We start from the raw sequence: 6,948 nt of genomic DNA on the forward strand, positions 1-6,948 counted from the left end.
GAGAGAGAGGAAAAGAGAGAGCGTGAATATATTATAAAGTGTAGTGAATATGTTTTACGGGAGAGAGACAGAGAAAGAGAGAGAGAGAGATGGGAGGCGAGAGAGAGATTGAGAGGGGACGAGAGGGGGTTAGAAAGAGAGAGAGAGAGAGAGAGAGAGAGAAAGACTGAGATAGAGAGAGAGAGAGAGAGAGAGACCGAGGGAGAGTGGTAGAGAGTCAGAGTGTGACTGAGTTTGAGAGAGGCTGCAAGAGAAAATTATGATCCCAGAGAGAGCGAGAGAAAATGTGCACGCGATTAAGAGAAAGACAGATACAGGGAGCGGTTGAGGTGAGAGCGACTGCGAGAGAAAGAGAAACTAAGATTTTGAGAGAGAGAAACGCACAGAGAGAAGGAAACTGGGGGAGAGACATTTTGAGAAGGAAAAACTAAGATTTTGAAAGAGAAAAAACTGAATGGTAACATGGCGTAAATCTCAACGAGAAACTAAGAGATTTTGAGAGTCATAGACGTACGGAAAGAGAATGAGAGAAAAACGGCATTTTCCCGAAGTTAGCGGAGTGGGAGAAGTTGAACATGAACCCCATCTAAGTTTGTTTTTTAGCTCAGTGGTTATATGACTTGTCTCGCAAGCAAGACTCCTTGGATCGATTCCCAGCAGTGTGAAACCTTGAGCAAGTTTCCTTACTCCACACGCCTAACAATAATCCGTAAATAAAATTAAAACAAAGATATTTGGTCGCACAATGCACAACTGTTTGTACGACACTGCTTTGTGCAATTGGATGCCGCGTTCTCCCACGAATTATGCATTCAATTCACTCTACGGTACATTTTGTTAAGCGTTTTCAGACGTCTGGACGAAAACAATTAGCAGATACCAGTTCAGTGAGCTGATTTATTTGTCAGCCAGGTCACCAGAAACGTGCCAGACTGAGAGACAGAGAGAGAGGGGGGGGGGGGGTGAACATATTATAAAAGTGTAGTGACTGTGTTTTGCGGGAGAGACAGAGAAAGAGACTGAGATGGGGCGAGAGAGAAAGGTAGAGAGAGAGAGAAAATGTGCGGGAGACTGAGAGAGTGACACCGGGAGAGAGTGACAGAGACTCAGAATGTATCAGAAAATGAGAGACTGCGAGAGCGAATTATGATCTCAGAGAGAGCGAGAGAAAATGTGAAAGAGATTAAGAGAGAGACAGATACAGGGAGCGATTGAGGTGAGAGAGATTGCGAGAGAGAAAGAGAAACTAAGATTTTGAGCGAGAGAGAGAGAGAGAGAGACACACAGAGAGAAAGAAACTGGGAAAGAGACAGTTTGAGAGAGAGAAACTAAGAGATTTCGAGAGAGAGAAGAAATAGAGAAAGAGTACCACAGCGAAAAACACAGGGAGAAAGAGAGAGAAACTAAGAGATGTTGAGAGTGATAGAGGTACTAAAAGAGGAGAGAGCAATTGCATTTTCCTGAAGTTAGTGGAGTGGAAGATGCTTAGCATGAAGCCCATGTTATTTTTATTTATTCAGTCCAGGTTAGCTCAGTGGTTAGATCATTTGCCTCGCAATTAAGAGACCTTGAGTCGATACCCAGTAGGGTGAAACCTTGGGCAAGTTTCCTTACTCCACACACCTAATCATAATCCCTCAAGAAAATCAGAACAATAATAATTGATCACTCAATGCATAACTGTTGGTAGGACACTGTTGTATTCAAATGATTGCCGCGTTTAGTCCACAAAACATACAGTCAATTCTCTACAGTACATTAACAACAAGAAAGATTCCATTTATAGAGCGCCTTTCCCGTCGGGAGGACGTCCCAAGGCGCTGAACAGTTGGGTCAGGATACGAGCATTGGGGGGAAATGGTCAGGGTGAGGGGGGGGAAGGGAGGGAGTGAGGAGGGTGGAGATGGTCAGGGTGAGGGGAGAGGAGGGAGGGAGTGAGGAGGGGGGAGATGGTCAGGGTGAGGGGAGAGGAGGGAGGGAGTGAGGAGGGGGGAGATGGTCAGGGTGAGGGGAGAGGAGGGAGGGAGTGAGGAGGGGGGGAAATGTTCAGGGTGAGGGGAGTGAAGGGACGAAGCGAGGAGGGGGTAGAGAGTCGAGAGCGGAGCTGAAGGCTGAAGGTCAAAGAGAAAGGTCTTGAGACCGGCCTTGAAGGAGGGAAGGGAGGAAGCGGCGAAGGCACCGGGGGATGGAGTTCCAGAGCCTCGGGGCTGAGAGGCTGAAGGCCACCGACCGTAGGGCGGTTGGGGCGGGGGATGTGGAGCAGACCAGAGCCAGAGGAACGGAGGGTACGGGCAGGTAAGTAGGGGGATAGTAGGTTGGAGAGGTAGGAGGGAGCGAGGCCGTGAATGGCCTTGTAGGTGAGGATGAGGATATTGAATTCGATCCTCTGGGGGATGGGGAGCCAGTGGAGGCGAGCGAGGGTGAGAGTGATGTGGTCGCGAAGGCTGGTGCGGGACAGTACATGAGCTGCAGAGTTCTGAAAGAAGGTAATTTGTTTGAATCGCCCCAGTACACACCTGGGCTCGGAAGCTGCGTCGTCCAAGCTGTCCAGCGCTGGTGCCAGAGACAGAGACATTCTGAGAAACGCTTTTAGACGTCTAAAAGACGAGAGCAGTGTTACAAATGCAGTGATTACAATTACAACGTTTGCCCTGAGCAGGGCAAGGACGAGGTGTCAAACAATTTTAACTTTGTTGAGAATGAGAAACTCTCTGTCTCTGGCAGCAGCGCTGGACAGCTTAGACAACGCGGCTTCCGAGCCCAGGTGTGTACTTGGGCGATTTAAACAAACTACCTTCTTACTGGGGAGAAACTGAGCCAGGCTGACACACACTCACTGAGCCAGACTGACACACACTCACTGAGCCAGGCTGACACACACTCACTGAGCCAGGCTGACACACAGTCACTGAGCCAGCTGACACACAGCCACTGAGCCAGGCTGACACACTGTCACTGATCCAGGCTGACACACACTCACTGAGTCAGGCTGACACACAGACACTGAGCCAGACTGACATCCAGTCAATGAGCCAGACTGACACACACTCACTGAGCCAGACTGACATCCAGTCACTGAGCCAGGCTGACACACAGTCACTGAGCCAGGCTGACACACAGTCACTGAGCCAGACTGACACACACTCACTGAGCCAGACTGACACACACTCACTGAGCCAGGCTGACACACAGGCACTGAGCCAGGCTGACACAAGTCTTACTGAAGTTATGAATAATATTTGATGTATTGCGTGTATATGCGTGTTAAGAATCCATGTTTATCGAGCTGTTTTCTTGCCCAGCGTCAGGAGGTGGGAGTGGCCCACACGAGGCAACCTGAAACCCCAAAGCCTCAGGAGGCGGTGAAGTTGACGGCCGTTCACCTCCACCCTGGGGTGTCTGACCCGCTGGCCTCCAGCGCCCGCAAATCTCTCCCTGACATCACTGTCTGTGTGCAGACCTGCGAAGGGAAGCAGAGGGCTCTGCAGCTTCCAATGCATCTGAGAGTCTACGAGCTGAAGAAGGCCATATCCAGGGAAATGGGAATCCCGGTACAATCCCAGATCCTCTACTGGAAATCTTCGGAGCTGAAGAAAATGAAGAAGCTTTGCGACATTACCATGAAGGATAGCATTTGCGTCACTGTGGTGCAAAAGTGCCTCGGAGGCTGATGTGTGGAGACTGAATCTCTCACTTCCCTATCCTGTTTGTGCTCGCTTTCCGCACACTGGAGATTTCTCCTCTAACCCCATTCCCCGGCTCTCTCTGTCTGCACTTGTGCTCGGTACCCCGCACTGGAGCTGTATTCTCTAACCACATTCCCCAGCTCACTGCGTCTCCCTCTCTGTCATGTTTTTGCTAATGATGGCGACAATAAATTGTGTTTGACACTTATGCTGTTGGCAGATTTTCTCGATGCTTGTTATGTGCCGTGATTAACAAGGATTAAATATGTGAAAATAGAAGATATTCGGACTAATTTGATATAATGTGTGTTAGAGAGAGAGTTAGACAGATAGATAGACTGAGCAAGAAGGTGAGAGAGAGAAAGATGCTCGAAAACTAAACAACAATAATATTTATGTAGTGCCCTTCAAGTGGGAAACATCCGAGCGCATGACAGTGGCAAACTCTGGAAACAATTCATAGGAGCGCGAGTTGGGAGGTGACCTAATTTGGGTTGGGAGGTGAACAACAAAACAAACAACAAGAAACTTACGTTTGTTGGGAGCCTTTCACGTGGGGAGGACATTCCAGGGCGCCAGAACGGTCCACACAACTAAACAGGATGTATGTCAATGAGTTTGCAGGATTGATTTACATTCTGGGCCGGGGCTGCGGTTGGCCTTCGACCGTCTTTGCCTTGGATTTGTCCCTGACCCTGACCAATGAGTCTTTAGGCAGCATTTGAGAGTATGGAGGAAAACGGGGGTGGGTGTTGTGGGAAGGTGGTGGGGTGGGGGAGGCAGAAGTAAGGAAGTAGAGAATTCCAAAGTTTCGATTTACAGCGACCAAATGCATGGGAACTAATGCTGGATTCGAGGAGATCAGAGAGAAACAGGAGGCACTGGAAGGCTGAGCGGAGGCTGTGGGCGTCTCATTTGGGGATGTTGGAAGTTATTAGGTCAGTAAAGTAGGGAAGTGCGAGCGCGAAACGTTTGTGGGACGCTGCTGTGCACAATAGGCTGCCGCATTTTGTGGGCCATATGCGGCGGCCAACTGCGCACATCAGTGTCCCACAAGCAGTTGTGGATTGAATTGACCAAATCATTATTTTTTTTTAGAAGGATTACTATCCCCAGATAAGCAATTTGTCAATCGAATAACAGCCAAGCTCCTTGTGATTGCTAAGTAAACCTTGGCGTGTGGAAAAAGGAAACTTGCCCAATATTTCAACCTCCCGGCAATCGAACCAACGTCACTTGCTTGCGAGGCAAGTGCTTTAACCACTTAAATAGAGGACTCAACCTTGGTCATGTTTACTTGCTCCACACGCCTGGTAATATTCTCTCAAGAAAAAATAGTAATAAATTTGTCATTCAATCCACAGCTGTTTGTGGGTCACTGCGCAATCTGCTACCGAGTTTCATCTAAAAAACATGGTTCACTTTACAAGTATTCTGTGAAGCGCGTTGAGACGTCTAGAAAACGTGAAATATGCTATTTCAAGCGCAACAATTATGATTTTTATTATCCGTTGCAATTTAATCTGACATATGTGTTGCTCAAATTGTGGAGGCTGCTTCCATCTTTCAATGCATTCACCAATGTTATTCCAAGGTTATAATCCTTGTATTTGACAAAGCGCTTTTTCACTTCTTCTAGACTACTAAAAGCACTTCCCAGAATATAGTGTAACGTGAAGTGACTGCATGTTTGTGTGCGGCAGCCAATTGCGCACAGCAGTGTCACACAAATAGTTGTGGATGGAATTGACCATTTTTTTTGAAGGATTATAATCAGGCGTGTGGAGTAACCAAACTTTTTCAGGGTTTCAGCATACGGAATCGAACCAATGTCTCACGCTTGCGAGGAAACTGGAGGCAGTGTAGCACACTCATCCATTACCGCATCCTTCTGTAAGCCGTTTAATACACACAGTTACTACACTAGCTTCCTGTGAGCAGTGTGACACACACACCGTCAATACACTACCTTTCTGTGGGCAGTGCAACATACACAGTAAATATACTAACTTTCTGTGGGCAGTCTAACAGACACAGGTAACTACACCAGATATCTGTGGGTAATTAAACACATACAGCCACAACACAAGCCTCCTGTATGCAGTGGAACACACACAGTCACTACAGTAGCCTCCCTTCAGCAGGGTGAAACACAAAGAGTCACTACACTGACCTTTTCGGTAGTGTAACACACGTAGTAACTACACTGGCTTTCTGTGGCAAGTTTAAAACACATAGTCACAACACGAGCCTATTGTGGGCAGTGTGAGACGCACTCTTAACACACTAACCCCCTGTACAGCGCAACACACGCACAGTCAGTACACTTACCTCCTGTGGGCAGCACCCACAGTCGCTACACTAGACGTCTGTTGGCAGTGTAGCAGCTACACACAGTCACTACACAATATTGTTGTGGGCAGTATGTCACACACAGTTAGTACATTGACTTGCTGTGGCCAGTTTAACATACAGTCACTACACTGGCCTCCTGTGGGCAGTATACCGGAGACATATGTCACATTGGCCTCCTGTTGGCATTGAAACACACATAGTCTCTACCCTGACCTCCCTGGGCGGTGGACCAGACACAGTCACTTCACTGGCATCCTGTGGTCAGTGTAGTATGCCCAAACAGTTCGTTAGGCTCCTTTGGGCCGGATACAACACAATTCTCTATACTAGGGCCCTGTTTTTAGTGTAAAGACACACAGTCACTGTAAACAACAACAACAACAACAATATTCCATGTATTGAGCGCCTTTCACGTCGGGAGGACGTCCCAATGCGCTGTACAGTTGGGTCAGGACCCGAGCATGGGGGGAAATGGTTAGGGTGAGGGGAGGGAAGGGAGGGGTCGAGGAGGGGGTAGAGAGTCGAGAGGGGAGCTGAAGGCTGAAGGTCAAACAGAAAGGTCTTGAGACCGGCCTTGAAGGAGGAAAGGGAGGAGGCGGCGAAGGCACTGGGGATAGAGTTCCAGAGCCTCGGGGCTGAGAGGCTGAAGGCCACCGATAGTAGGGCGGTTGGGGCGGGAGATGTGGAGCAGACCGGAGCCAGAGGAACGGAGGGTACGGGCGGGTAGGTAGGGGGATAGTAGGTCGGAGAGGTAGGAGGGAGCGAGGCCGTGAATGGCCGTGTAGGTGAGGGTGAGGATCTTGAATTCGATCGTGCTGCGGGGAATGTAACGCACACACAGTAACTACACCAGTTTATTATTATGTAGTCCTTTAACATATTGGTCACTAGCGAGAGGATCTGGATT

At 48.6% G+C, this 6,948-nt stretch overlaps 1 long non-coding RNA gene across 2 annotated transcripts in view; it reads left to right on the plus strand.

Moving 5' to 3' along the window:
* The window catches only part of LOC103172387, a 30,012-nt gene extending 26,043 nt beyond the window's left edge, over positions 1–3,969 (plus strand). For both annotated transcript variants that reach the window (XR_006085913.1, XR_006085914.1), the window contains exon 6: positions 3,303–3,969. This is a non-coding gene — a long non-coding RNA (uncharacterized LOC103172387). The remainder of the gene's footprint in view (positions 1–3,302) is intronic.
* Positions 3,970–6,948: the final 2,979 nt, after the last annotated feature.

Source organism: Callorhinchus milii, unplaced genomic scaffold (assembly GCF_018977255.1).
Source record: "Callorhinchus milii isolate IMCB2004 unplaced genomic scaffold, IMCB_Cmil_1.0 Scaffold51, whole genome shotgun sequence".
NCBI lineage: Eukaryota > Metazoa > Chordata > Chondrichthyes > Chimaeriformes > Callorhinchidae > Callorhinchus > Callorhinchus milii.